Genomic DNA, 15,698 nt, shown 5'->3' with positions numbered 1-15,698 from the left:
AATCATTCGACTATACTCATCACTAAAGAAACCATCTCTCCCAATACAGACGCCAATAATTAACAGTGAGCGTCTTTCTTAACGTCTAATTACTTATTAACCTAAGATTAGCCATTTCTGTGCTAAGTTTCATTAACAATTCTTTTAGCATTGAATTCATAAAATAAAATTTTAGCGCTCTTTATCTGCAGTTGATTCATAACAACGTCATACCTGTTAGATTGGCAGCAGCACGCCGTACCAATAACTTTGAGTGGATGCATCACGTTGCAGTAAAGCCGTCGTTGGGAAAGAGGGTAGAATCTTTTTGTTCACGGTACTGTGAGTGTGCCTTACACATTTATCTGTTTAAAAAGAAACCAGTTCGTAATTCAGAAATAAATAGAATATACGTAAGAAATGTATTAGGCCTACTGTTCCTGGAATTTCCAATTTTGTCTTGATTAGATGGAGAAGTAGGAAGGAGAAGTTGTTGATGAAGCAAATTTTCAAATGCAAATCGAAGTCCCGATGGAATAAATCCATAGATTATTTTATTTTAGTGACACGAAGACATTCCACGTGTTTTTATTGCCTTAATTCACGCGCGTAGATTGTAACGTATTTCTGATGACTTCCAATCTGGAAAACGACGAGGAACAGATCCATCACTGATTCTTAAAGTGGAAGTTTATCAACAGTTTGTCATTCAAACAACATAACGGAAAGCAGCCGGCTTCCGCTTTGTCTCGTTATTGAAGAAGCCAAACCACCCGCCACGTGCAAAGAGAGAAAGTAATGAAACATTCCACAGGCAGAAGCAGTCGAGGCAAATTTAATGACCTGTGACTGCAAGAAACGTCAAAAGGAGAATCCAAGATCAAGAAAGATGCGTGGTATCACGCGATAACAGCGGACACGCGCGCCTCCAAATAAAATCTCTCGCGTTACATCAGGCACAAGTCATTTTTCCCCGCTTACCTGTTCAATACGTTTTCCTATAGATGCTAATTAGGAAAGCGATGGCGCCAAGCACGGACCATTTCCCCAGTCGTATCGTCCCACTTATTAAGGAGTTTAATGAACAGCATAACCATCAGTGGCATGGTTTTCGTCTCGCAGGAGACCCATCTGAACTACGCGCATACATCAAGAAATCCGCAGGAGTCGACGAAAAATTAGCTTTTCATCAATATCTTTAAGGAGATAAAAGGCTGGAGCACAGTCGGCGGACATCTTGACATACTCCGATTGCGGCGAATGAAGTACAAGTCACATTAGCCTTAATTAGAAGTTTTTCCCCTTTCTTTTTTTTTATCTCGCTCGTGTATTAGTTTTCATTATGGAAGTCCACTGGTGATTTTGCTGATAATAAACTGCATACGTTGTCGCATCGGTAAACTATTCGATGGTAAAATGTCCTTAGGGATGTTAAATTATGTTTATGAATTTACTTTTAGTTTTTAAAAAAAAGGCGTATAAAATAAGGTGATTGTCACTTTAATGATGGCTTTGGTCCGAGTATATTTGTTTTAATTAGTGAACTACCTCTGGATACTGCAAATATTTACATAGAAAAGTAGCTGTTCCAACACGCGAAGGGGTTTTAAGGGATTTTCGCACTTTTTCTTCGAGGGGAGAGATTAATAAATGGTGTTCGTGTTTTTGATATGGGTCGAAGGCTGTGAGGCGTCATTATATTTTGTCTGTAAAATACTTGTATTCGGTTTGGTTATTTTTCGGGATGAAAAACGAGATTTTTCTGAAAGAAAAATCACACAGCCCTCGATTAAGACGGCCACTATGTGAAGAAAAGCTCATAAAGGGTGCTTCCTTTTAGGCAAGGGTTGAACCCGTCCTTCTCAGTAGCAGGAATCAGCCAATCGATGGTTTTTGTACGGGTACTCCATATTCTCCTTTATAAGTTGATCACAGGAGTTTAGATTTTAGAAGACTACAAATTTTACATAAAAATCAATGTAAATATACCTGAACTTTACAAATTCCTGAAAAGGGGGTGGTTATTAATGTATTTTCTTTCGATATCGTTTGCTTTTCACACATTTGTGTTTAATTCAGATTAATCTGTTATTAGATTCCTTGAGTTTTTTAAACGTTATTTTCTCTATTGTAGAGTATAAAAATAGGCACACATTTATAGACAGTTTTTCAAACTTTCATAATCCTGACTGACTCACCAAAGCAGGCCGTACAGTGAACTGTCACCTTCTTCGTTTGACATTCGATAGGGGTTTCGGTTCCGGTTGCTTGTAGGTGTTGCATTGTCATCCTCCTCTTCCTCTTACATATGTATCATGAGCACGTGATGGATGTGACAGCCATAGCCAGACAGATAAAATCTGCTACACACATTACATTGCCTAAGCCGGTAAATGCCAAGCCACTCTACTAGAAGGACGAATCACCACTGTCGTTATAATGTGCGCAACACACCAGAAGCCGTGAAACAAGATAACGCCTTGTCATTCTCCAGAACTGCGTGATTTTTCCCTGCGTTATTGGGGGCAGCGGAAATCCACAACAGCTCGTTCGACCGTATTAGGCCTCGCTAACTACTGTTTGAAGTAATAGAAAAATACCGCACATTCTTTTGTAGCTCTATCCGTTGTAACCGACGTTTGTAATATCGAGGTTCGCGTGGAGGGGGAAAAATGTGTTTTTCATATAAAGCACACTTCTGTGAGAACAGAGCTGTGTGGGCAGATGACATCTGGAATGCTTAAAAAGCTATATTAAATTATTTTCAGTAATTTAGGAAGCTATTTTACTTTGCATATGCAGATATCTGTTTATCAAGAGCTCCCCCACTCCCAACTCTTTTGTTTATACGACCACAAAGGTTAGAGGAGCTTATTAACTGTGTTTAGAGAGCTAGGTTTGAATCTCGTCTTAAGCAGAAATAGTTTTTTCGGTTTCTTTTAAGCACAGCTGAGTTACTTTGTCCCAGTTGGAGATTCCAAGTATTTTTACCATACAAATTTTGGTTTTTTGCTGCCAGCAGATAGCAAAGTCATCTTTTAACAACATGTATTTAAATCCCCTCTAGATACATGGCCATCTCAGAATATGTAATTAAAATTATGTTGTTTTCCTAAGTCTCAATTTTTAAGTAATTTTAAATGTAAATGGTAGATATTTTACAAATCTGAAATATCTTAAATAAAATAAAATAAAGTAACATAAAAATAAAGTAAATAACGTTAAATTATATATCTTAAATTAAATTTAATTAAATAAATTTAGATATTTAATGTTATAAAATAAAAATTAAATTTAAGATAACTTGGAAAACAGCTACTTCATCGGTCATGTCTCTGAAATGGGAGCAAAACTAAATTACATAAATATAACATTATCTGGAATGATAATATTAATTTATGTTGATTTGCGTGATTAATATTCCAGAAATACTGTATTAATCACGCGATTAACATTATATATTATAAATAGATATATTTCATAAATATTTTAACTATAATATTAATTCCATAAATTAATATTACAGTTCAAAGTTTACTGTGAAATGTAATAGAGTAGACAAAAGTTTTTATTTCAAACACCATGCAAAAATTAAGATAATTTTTAACATTGCTGATTTACAAAGAAATTCCGGCGAGGTAATTCTGAATGACTGTTTGTTACTTGATCTCAGTTCTTCTGAATTGTAGAAACGAGAAATGTTTTTTCAAATAAAGCCTGAACCTCTTGAACGGTAAAGGTCAGAGCATGCGCACCATAGAAATTTGTATTTTTTTTTTTTTTATCTTCTTAAGTATTATGTTTCTTCGTAGACCTAGGAAAGTGATCCACGTTCTTCCTTCGACATCTCCCCCTACCACCACCTTCTCCATACAACCAAAAATGCCTCGTAGTGAGCAACTTGCCAGACCGTTAGTAGGACAAAGCGGTCGATCTCCGCATACCGTCAGGTCGTAGAGATTATACACCCCTGACAACGTCGGAATCGATCACAACGCAGTTTGCAAGAGTAACCAAGTCACAAATTGAACAGTGCTGTATATCGACTAACATCTGGAAGTGTACTTCCTTGGCACGAGGCTTAAAAAAAAAAAAAATCAATATCGAAGGATCGCGAAGCCATCCTGCTGATAAAGGAACGCTTCTCGTGAAAGCCACAATTCGTTCCCACGGACGGGCATTCTTCGCACTCTCTACAGACGAGCGTTAAAGCGAGTTCGGAAAGGAACAGCACGCCGTCATGATTCTGGGTGTTGGTGTGTGTGTGTGTGGGGGAGGGGGATTGCACTGCTTCGGGGAGGTGAGGGGGGGGGGCAGAGAAGAACGGCGACGCAAGTCTACAGGAAGAGCGTTCTGTTTGTGTAGTGAAATCTTCGGGCTTTAGCACCAAATAAACCGTGATGGCTCTGTTATAGAGAAGAACCGATGCTTATCGCGTGCAGCCAAATAAAACAGTGGAAATCTCTTGACAACAGCTGATGATGGAGGCTTCTGAGTAGATTGGTGGCAGCTCAACTGCAGCAAATCTCCCATCTCCGTGGTTCTATTGGGATACAGGCTTCGTTGCCTTCTGCTATTCAAAAAAAGTCGTTCTGCATCAATGAGATGTGCTTTTCATTCTGTGCGTTTGGTTGGAATTTAACAGATATTTCTTGGTCTGGTATTCTTATCATTAATTTACGGTTTAAAGAGGAACACGCTTGCAGGTGAAAATAAAAACCAGTAGAGAAGACGCAGTCATTGTTCATTACCTAAGGTTCGAATCCCTTCTACAAATGAAGGCCTTTTTAAGGTTTTTCCTCCTTTTAGAATAAACTATGAGCTGCTCCATAACCAACTTGGATTGGGGATATTGTTGGACAAAACATCGGCTATCCCTTTTTGTCTATTACCAGTACAGGTAAATCCATCTTCCTGTCGTACTTAATATTTTTTAATTGATATCCATGTTAAGGGCAGCGCCTGGCACCACAGCATTCAGCAGACCCCGTGAAGAATATGCCAGAGAGTGGCATAACCGAATTTCAAAGAAGGATAATCGTTGAGATAAGATTAGTTTGAAAGAATTTAGTGTCTCGGCGAAGATATACTTTAATTTGAAAAACTACAGATTCTTTTTAGATGCAAGAAATATCACGTTTGTTTTGTCTTAACCTTCAACGACCCATTGGGCATTCGTATATATCTCACAACGATTTCTTTGACATGTTATATTGTTCTTAATCTTACAAAAGGCTTTCCGAAATAAAATAAATAATAGAGTTACATCTTACTACGCACGCAAGAGAAATCAAATGGATTAACAAGCAAAACCTTATCTTATCTTCCTTCATTGATTAGGCGATCCATTTGTTCCGATCTCGAAAAGGTCTTCCTCTGTCTCTTTTTTCATTTTGCTCTATATGTATAAGCAAAATAATTACATTAATTTACTCAATTGATTGTAGATCTGAATTATTTATTAATTGATGGATAAATTGAAAATTTAAGGAATATTTTCACGCAAAGTAAATATTTGATGTTTTAAAAAACATGACTGAAAAGTAGCTTTAATAAAATATGAATTCCACTAATGGAGTTTTTATTTAAATAGTTCCACGCATCCATCTATAAATGCTGCTATACAATCTCATTAAAGTGGAGTAACCAATCATGTCGTACAACCTGTCCTCATCGCATTCTCCGCAATGGACCCTTCCTCTTCTTTTGGCCATTAGGAAAATGTTCTTTTCTGTACGGTTGCTCTGGGGTGTAATTAACCTAATTAGTAACTGATTAATATCTCGTAGGAATTTTGTATCTTTAAAATGGTTGTCTTCTGCTGCTGCTGCTTCAAGGCTTTTCTTGTTTTATAAAGATGAAGTTTTCCAGATCTTCTCTTGGGCCAATTACGCATAATTTACTTGTGAAATTTTGCGAAGATGATGGGAGTAAACACTAACAAGAGTACAATTAGCTGAGAAATAAAACAAGCAAACAGATGCATTTTATTTGTACAGTATAATCGCGAGTATTATTCTATTGTTTTTCTGCTGGATTTTTTTTTGTAAGATTTAATTCACTTATGCGCTGAAGCCTGGCCTGTTAAGGAAAATTCTTTAACGATGCTGAAGCAAGGCGTCATTTTATAAAAGCTCCTAAAGTCTCCTCTGGGAAATTATAAACAGCTAGTAGGAGCTCGTAATTTCAGTGGATTAGTAAGAAGGGAAGGACAGCATTGTGAAGTGCTCTTCTTTTGTCCTAGGAATTGGCCGTGGACCTGAACTTGCGTGTTTCTGTGCAGGTACGCTCTTTGTCACGAAAAGCACACGACCTGTTGTTAAATGAACGTTGTTGTGCGGTTGCCGTGGCAATCAAGTGGTTAACACTCTTCTTTTCACAAAAAGAAACAGTCTTGAGCACCAATAATACAAAGGCCAGTAAGAATCAAATACGATATAAATTGAAGATTCAGTTCCCAAGAATTCATTGTGAATACTTGAGAACGGAATCAAATACATTACCTCTCGCTTGCCATGATAGCACAACCAACATACTGGGCGAGAAAGATGTGTTAAGCCTCCTGAAGATCTTCAGGAATCTGTGACTGATTCACCACCTGATTTCTCCACATTCTTATAATATTGGACAATCCTTAATAGTCTGACGCATCATTAATTACCACCCATCGTCTAATATCCCCTTTATTTGAATTAAAAGCCCTCAAACAGATATATACCACGCAGAAGGGGATGGTCTATCTACTTTCGGATTATTTCGCAGCCACTTTGATTGCAATTTGTATTTATGGCCAAACTAAAGTTTGCGCAGTTCGTATCTTGTGAACGAAGACTACATAAATAGAAAAAAAAAATAGATTTCTTACTCAGTAAACTAGTAGCAAGGGATCTGCACTGATTACATAATCCCTTCATTACAATATTTAATGATAATTTATCTCTAGAAGTACAACCATGCCGGTTTTTTTACCCTTTTCAACAAAACCACTAATTGTAATAGGCTTAAAGCCACGAACAACGACTTTTTTTAAAAAAAATAAAGTAAATACATCGTAAAATACTTTATATCCTAATGTCATAACGCCCGTGAAAACATTGAAAGATTCCAGAGAATAAAGTGCGTAAGAAATTAATTCTGCGTGTAGAAAACGTAAGCAGAGACCCTTATTTTAATATTAAGTACTCGCGATCATCCTTACCAAGATTAACTGATAAATATTCAGATAAAGGGAAGATGAATGCTTGAGGGGCTGCGAGGAAAGTTTTGTAATTAAAATCTTAAAGGACTTAAAGTGCCTAATTACAGAGCGCTCCAAACAATTTGTGGTGAAAACGTACTTGTATTAGTAAGCTGTTTTATTGTTGTTCATAAAAGAAACCCAAACGGACAGAGCTCCATCCATTACTAGAACATCTCTGTGTTCTTTTATCTTAATGAAGTTTTTGCAAACACCGGATTGCTGGAGAGTCATACGGTACAGTTACATTTCAGTGAGTTACAATAATATCGCCAGGAGCAAGGAGTCACTTCGGTTCATTACAGAAAGTAACCTTTCTAAGCGCAGTGGAACTTGCCCTCAAAGAAATTTCTTTAGCTACCAAAAGTAACAGTTTCGTGGAGTGGGCGTTAATGATAATTACTGCCAATTCGCAAATTAAATTAAAGATAGTTTATTTCAAGAGATTTCACATGCTTTATCGTGCTAATAAACTCATAAATTGTTGGGAAAAAACTTTTCAAAATTGTACACCATTTTCCAGCAAACTAGCTATGCATCTTAAAATATTTTGGACTATTTTAAGAAATGCTGTTTCGGTCTGCTGATAATGGATACCGGAAATATAGTCTAATGCGATATGGAATTTTATTCTCGTGTATCTGATTGGGTTTTGTTTTTCTGTCTGGGATCTTCCTCCAACGAAGTCCGTTACCCCGCACTGTCAATATAATTTCGTGTATGAAACACAACTGTGGTTCTCCTGCTCAGTATGAAAATCGAATTTCTTGTGCAGTTGAACTGCCCTAGTCGATTATTTTGGGACTCTGCCTAATGATATTTATGCTTTCTGAATATCTTCAATGGTCCATAGCGGACTGCAGGTTTCAAAATGTTTACATTTCCTTTTCGGACAATGGATTGCAGATAATGTAAATGTTTGTATTTCTACTCCGGATAATAGACTCTGGAGATATATGATTTTTCCTTTCGCATTTCCTGTTTATAGAAATTCTGATTCTGTTTGTGTTGACGGACGAGGACAGCGGGAAAAACAAATGTATTTTCATTAATATTTTATCATTTCGAGAATTTGGAAATGCATTGTATTAAAAACCTGCATTATTACTCATAAGTCTGAATACGTAATATTACGTGAATCAAGAACATCCTCCTATTTCTAATGTTGCAGTCGATGATTCTACTGAATAATTATTTTGTAGCTTGACTATTAAACCAGTTTCATGGGTTTTCTTCATTAATATGGCCTCAAATTACGATTAAAATAAAAAAAATATGCAAATTTAGCCGCATTAAATAATTTTAACTTTGTGAGAGTTTAATTTTTAGTTAAAGGAAAATTTAACACGTTAATTGAGAATATATAAGAATGACATAAAAAACAAAATTCGTTAATAAGAAATATTAACTCAAACTTAATTTTAAAAGCGTGTTTCTTTGCATTCTGTGTGCCTTTCGCTAGATGCCTTTATTCTGGACCTTTCATGGACATAGAAACTCTCAAAATTTTAATATATTCTCCCAAAAATTATATTATAAAATTGAGTAAACATCTTAGTCTAAATTTCCATATCTAGGTGAAGCGGTCAACAACCCACGATAGTATTACCAATGCGTATACCTTGATAAAATTTTATTTGATCATCTAGCAAAACATTGTCACTAATAAATGATCCCCACAAATAGTTGTGCACATTCAATTTTAATTGGGAAGTGACCCTCCCCCCCGAAAAGGCATTTCAAATCTCGTTTTTCACCATGTGTGCACCAATTTAAATACTTGCTATACATATAACTTTTCCTCCCCTACCTCAATTATAAAAAACATCGCTTGCACCAAAATGGGCCTTGCACATCATTCCCGAAAGACTGCGACCTCAGCGACTAACTATAAAGATACCCGATATTAAGATTATAAAAACAGAAATCGGGTCACCATGCAATGACCGGTTTCTGAACAGTGACTTACACAACTCAAGTCTCTCCTTTTGATCTTAACCAATCCTCCCGCTATTTTCTCTGCCCTCTTCACAGTTCTTCGTCTTTCTTTTAATGGCGTCCCCACGTCTGTATACAGTATTCAAGATATAGCATAACCACTGACTAATGTAATGTAATAATCGCTTCTTTGTCTCTCTCTCTCTCCTAGAAAAGTTCCTACATATCATCGATAGGACCCCAATAAGCTGCCCTAGCAGCCTATTCCACAATTCTTAAAACTTGACAACATCTACAAGATTGAGTTTGGTGGTACGTTACTCAACGATTACTGCTGCACAGATGCAAGACATTGCATTAGACCACTGTTAAATCAGCTGCAATTTCTCAGCCCATCCATATAATTTATCCACTCCTTGAAGCAGCATCTCCTGACTGATATCTTCAACCGTCCTGCCCACTTTTGTATCATCAACGAGTTTAAGCATCAAAGTCCGCCGTAAAGTCTGAAGTTCGAGTCCATCGATGGCTGGAAGAATTTCTAAATTCAATCGGGACTGTAATTAGCCGATCTCAGACAAACATAGTAGAACTCCCCATGAGTTATTCCTACTCTGGCACATAATAAATCAAACTTAGAAGTCTCTAGCTGCTCATTTCACCCAAATTTGTGAATGGGAGATATGATGGGAATTTTTTCTCTCTGTAAGGATTTCACATGAATCTAAAGATGATAATGATTGGCAAAATATTATTCAGCATAGCAATGGCTTCAGAATCATACTGTTACCACAGATATAAGTGCACCAGTATGGCTGATCCCTTTCCTTTCACTGCTGTCATAAACCATAACTACCTTGCTACTTTTGCATTCTTTGCTAAGGAATTCTTATGATTGGCGTTATCATAGTTGCCCCTAATATGAAGAAATATTCAGATAATGTAGATGACAGAAGCAGGCGGACTGCTGAGCTGCTAAGTCCTGAGTTCGAATCCAGATGGTGGAGGAAGGCAGAAGCTCTTCTGCTTTCTTTCACAGTGAAATGAAATTGTCTTGCGTGTCGTCTTTTGCATCAAGTCTTAGGGTGCTCGACGTTGTTGTTGTTTATGGACATGAGATAATTGGGCCGATTTTTTTTGAAAGAGGCGATGTAGCAGCAAAACATTCTCCAGTTACCTAAATAACTCCGAAATCGTCAGTATTAACACAATGACACACGGTCTTTGACTTTCGCCCAGCAGGTTGCAAATTGATACTATGGACTTGTATACAGGGTATTTCAAAAGTGCCTATAAACACTCAAAATTTTCGAAAAGGTAATTCAGCCAAAAATTGCCCAGCATTGCTTTGCACACAGGCCCGAGTACCTCCATACCGTTCTACAAAGGAGATCGACAACTACCAATCTTCTTGATTACCTCTTCAGAATTCAGCACACCCTTAACAACAAATCACAGATTGATATCATATTCCTCGACATAAAATCGGCTTATGACAGAATACACCTCCCAGCTCTTTTTACCATTCTGAAACACTACTTCGGCCTGGCGGAAACCTTACTTCAAATTTTGAAGTCTATTTTACTTCCTAGACATCTGTCTGTGACCCACAATGACTTTCAAGAAACTATTGACGTCTCAAGAGGCATCCCACAAGGAAGTGTACTGTCAGCTATACTGTTTGCAGCAGTTTTGGAGCCTTTCCTTGCTCAGAATCCGAACTTTGTTTCCTATGCCGACGATCTGAAGTTCTACGTGAGCTCAGATCATATTCATCAGATTCATGATATCAACCAGCAAGCTTCTAGGCAGATATTGAGCTTGGAAAGTTATCTTGCCACAATAGGGCTGCATCTGAGCCCTTCCAAATCAGCACAACTGACAATAACCAAGAAGAGAGCCAAAAATGATATCCAAATCTTTGTGAGTGGGGAACCGGTGCAAAAGGTGACCTCTCATAATGATCTTGGCCTCACCTGGGACGTTGGGCTCACATTTCAGCCTCACTTTGCCAGGATGAGGCAGAAGACGTACGCTGCTCTTTGGGCAGTGCGTCAAGAGCTCGTTGGTGTGCATCAGCCAGCGCTGCTTGTTCGGCACATCCTGAGGTGTATTACGCCGATTCCTCTCTATGCTTCGGAAATTTGGTCATCTGCCCCTGCCTCATACCTTCAGAAGTATCTTAGTTTAGAGTACTGGTTGCTTAGATGGATGAACAGGGTGGTAGGCCACCCCCTAACTATCTCCAGATCTATCCTACAAGCAAATCTAGGCACCACTCCTTGGAGACATATCATCATGACAAAAAATGTTCTCACGCTTGCACGGCTTATAACGAGGCGAATTGATGCTCCATCAGTATCTGCATTAATCTCTGGCCCGAGGAGGGCCAGAGGGAAGCACCCCGACTCGACTCCTGTCTCCCTCTACGTCTTACTCTGTCAAACATTGATTCCCTGAGGAACATGTTTCCAGCCAATTGTCTTCGGATCTTCAATAAATTTAGGATCCACCCTGATAGGTTCTGTGAAGACAAGCCCTACAGGAAGGAAATCCTCAAGAACTGTTACCAGATTATGAACTTATAATACTCCCCTTCTCCTGGACAGACTTTTTTTTTTTTATTTTTAACTTGCCTATTTGTATATGGCAAAGACTTTCTGTTTTCATGTAATCATGTATATTACTGTATATTTTGTATATTATTGTTTATTTAACCCTGTAAAAGTCTCGGGTCGAGCACGAATGTACCCTTGTTTATTGTACATTGTGTTCCTCGCACCTTAGTCTGTATTCACACCCTTCTGGCACAGAGCCGTCCCGGGGTGACCCAAGGTTTCTTGGGAAATAAACTGATTTTAATAATAATAATAATTATTATTATTATTTCATATGCTTGCAGGTAAACTATCTGCGTGCATTGTAGCTGTGGACGAACTAGCCCTGCTGTCAATTGACCCTAAAAGAATGTTTATAGAGGTTGGACAATGGCTGTTGTAGTGGATTTATCCACTACAATTCCACCATCAAAGACCATAGTTTCCCAAGTGACCAAGGAGTTGCCTGTCGGCGTGAAAACCCAGCGCCCAAGGGCATCCCGCGAATGTTCGATCAAATTTAAATCTGTGATCGTGCTGGCCACAGCAGTCGCTGGATATCTACAGTTTCAAGGGATTTCATCGCCACTTGAGCTCTATGTGCATGAAAGGAAAATCTGGGCCAACGGAGTCCCTAAAAATTCGCACATGAAGTTGGAGAATCTGTTCTCGGTACCTCTATGAAAAACATGGAGGAGTGCGTTCATTGATCATTAAACCGCCTCCACGATGAATGTCCCTTTCTATGATGTTAGAGGGCTGGTATCACATTCATCGTAGTCCCCAGATGAAATAACATGTAGAGCTCGTTTGCAGCCTAAAACGGGACTCATCAAAGAACACATCTGTACCTCATTTGTCAGGTCTCACATGTCACATGTTTATGGCACCAGTTTCGACAAGCTCTGCCGTGGTTTATGGTTAATGGAAATACAAACCACTGGCTTCCTTGCGTTAGAGTTCATTCGAATTGAGCCTTCTTAACACAGTTCGGTTGAAAAAGATTTCACCTGTGGCCGCAGCAACCTCAAGTGACAGTTGATAGGACAACGTAGGGTTTCATCTTGCTGTTAGAGCCAGATAGCGGTGTGGTCGTGTTTTCTTAACCCTCGGGCGATTTTATCCACCTCTTCTTGTAATGGTTCCTCTCTCCTGAAACTGCTTCTATAGTGCAGACGACAGTGCTTGGCACGTTAAGCCAAAGTGCCACTCCGCCTGCGAGGATTTAAGTCGTCCAACAGCCCGCCATCTCAAAGAATCATCTAAAGGACAGTGACTTGCCCACTGAGCAAGCCAAAAAAACAAACAAACGGGAATGAAGTTATGTGGTTGCAATTCGTGTTTTTATAGGCAGGAATAATTTGCATAATGTGTGGCTCTTTAAAGTGGTAGATGATTTCTATTGGATAATCGGAATTTGCATGCTTATGATATCAAATATTCACCTTTCGCGACTCTGTTTACAGTAAAATTTTCATCCCATTATTTTTGTCGAGCAGTGTAAAAAGTTAACGGCGTTCTAGTTTTTTTTTTTGCACACATTTAAATACCGAGTTAAAGCAAGGCTTTGCTGTGTTAGTGCTCGGTTGTGGAGTGCGTAAGATTGATGTTTGAGTGATCTGCGTTCAAATCCTATCCGATAGCCTGGAATTCTTTTGTTCATGTTTCATATTACCGATTAAATAATATAAAAATTAGCTAATCAACTTATTAGAATCAAATGTGCGCCAAAGAGACTCGAAAAAAATAATTTTGAAAAGAATCCATGCTCAAACATTAAGCAAAAAATCGTACCATTAGAGATTTCATTGAATTTAGTTGAACAAAAACTATGATATTACACACAATTCAGGGAAAAATTGCTATTAAGTACAGTAATAGTCTCTTATTTTCTTTTCTAGGAAGTGTAACTAGAAGATAAAGTCTTTACAGAAGCTAAAAACAGACCAAAGGAATTAATAAGTGTCTGATTGAAGGATCAATTCTAGCATAGTATCTAAATACTGCTCATACTTCAAAGATAAGTCCAGATGTAGAAAGAGAAACAATGGAGTACAATTTTTCAGTGTTTTTGATTCCTTTATAGCGAAAAACCGTTTTAAATCACGGTGTATAAGAAATCTTACACAGCCTGTAGTTTCAAATGTATCTGATGCAATAAATTGAATGGAACAGTGTTGCTATCTGTTTTTCTTGATAATACTGAAGTACCACGGTAGTATTATATCTAATAGACCTTAATGTAAGGTCTAGTATGAACCTGGAATGTATAGCCGTATTTATCAATCAAAACGTGAAGTTGGAAGGATATTAAATGATCAAAACACTAGCATAGTTTGGAAACCAAGTACGCTTCAGAGTATCTGCTATTTAGCTAACATATCAGTCGTTAATAAATTCTGAACGACTTCAGAATGATAACCTACAATCTGACACTTTATCACTGTAATTTCATATGTAAATACGGGGAAACTTTTACGAATATTGCTGATTAATAGAAATGTTTGGACAGAACTAGACTTCTCGATAAATAAATAAATTAATATATCTATGCAAACATTTTGATGGATGGACGGCTCTATTTTTCATAACACTTGAATGTTTATCAGATTAATCTGTCAAATGTGGACATTTTCAGTACCCGTGTAATGGAATGAAAGCACATTTCTAGATGGAACAACACAAGTAAACTTTATTAAATTAAGCTTGAATACAATAAAATGTTCTTTGATTAAAGGAAAACAAAAGTTCAACAGAAATTTGTTCATTATTATTGATGATGAATTTCAAGAAGTCTGTGAAGAAAACCCGATGTCAATAGTCAGTACTCCTCTGTGCAAATTCAGTTTGCGATTTTCTTTTAAGCGACAGAAGTTGACCTAAAAAGAAAAAGTAAAGTGCCATTATGTTGAATAAAACTACTCAAACACCAACAATAAATAATCTTCAAACTGCGATCAGCTCTTTCATCATATCATCTAAGACAACTAAATTTTCAGATAATCACTGTTTCGTCAAGTATATGTTGAACTACTGTTCAATACAAGCTGGTCTGCAAGGGAGGGAAAAACCATATGAAAATCACATAATTTGCACGCGTATCGTATTAAACGAATATTTTCTTAAATATTCACCAGCACTTAAGATGATAAACCATTTCTTGGAGGATACTTGATCCGCAATAAAAAAATTGCGTTACGAACAGTTGTGGTCTTCAGAAGGCATCTGGGAGCGTGCCTTTGTTATTAAACCAAGATGGAGGCACGCTGAAAGGTCGCCGTTGTTGTGCAATGTATTATAATAGCTCTGCAGCCAAGCAGAGTATTGTACATAAAGACAAAGCCGAAGAGGTCATCGAACTAAGTTCGAATGGAAGATGATCAGGGGGGGGTGAGGGAAATCACGAATTGTTGATCAAAGTGGCTGAGATCAAGGACCGATATGCTGAAACCGCAAAAGAACAAGGGAGGTCACGTGACCCATTTCAATCTGAATATATTATTAGACAATATACATAGACTCAATAGCTTTTCGTATGGATTGCAACAGAAGAGAATGAAGACCACACAAACCAATCACTAATGTCAAGTTACCAACTAACTTTGAATGAAAAATGAATTGCACCTAAAAATTACTCACCCCTTTAAGTACCACGTTCAGTCATTTTTAAGCAAATAGATGGTAACTGTGCATTTACTACACTAGTTCAAAGATTGTTGAATATACCTACTGTGAGGACGAATTTCATTTTTGAATTGAGAGACTCGGGGATTCGTACAATTCCATCTTCAAAGACCAACAACACTCCGAGATATGTACTGGTGCGGCGCCTAGATCCAGAACATCGAACACATGGCAGCTGTGTTGGATTTCATGGCGCAACCAGGTTTTTCTAATTCAAGCCAGCCATCTCAGAACTTATCTAAGGCTGCTTCGAAACTAAGATA

This window comes from Mastigoproctus giganteus, chromosome 8, assembly GCF_048544385.1.
Source record: "Mastigoproctus giganteus isolate SK-2022 chromosome 8, ASM4854438v1, whole genome shotgun sequence".
In the NCBI taxonomy this organism is placed as follows: Eukaryota; Metazoa; Arthropoda; class Arachnida; order Uropygi; family Thelyphonidae; genus Mastigoproctus; species Mastigoproctus giganteus.
This window is presented reverse-complemented; position numbering follows the sequence as displayed.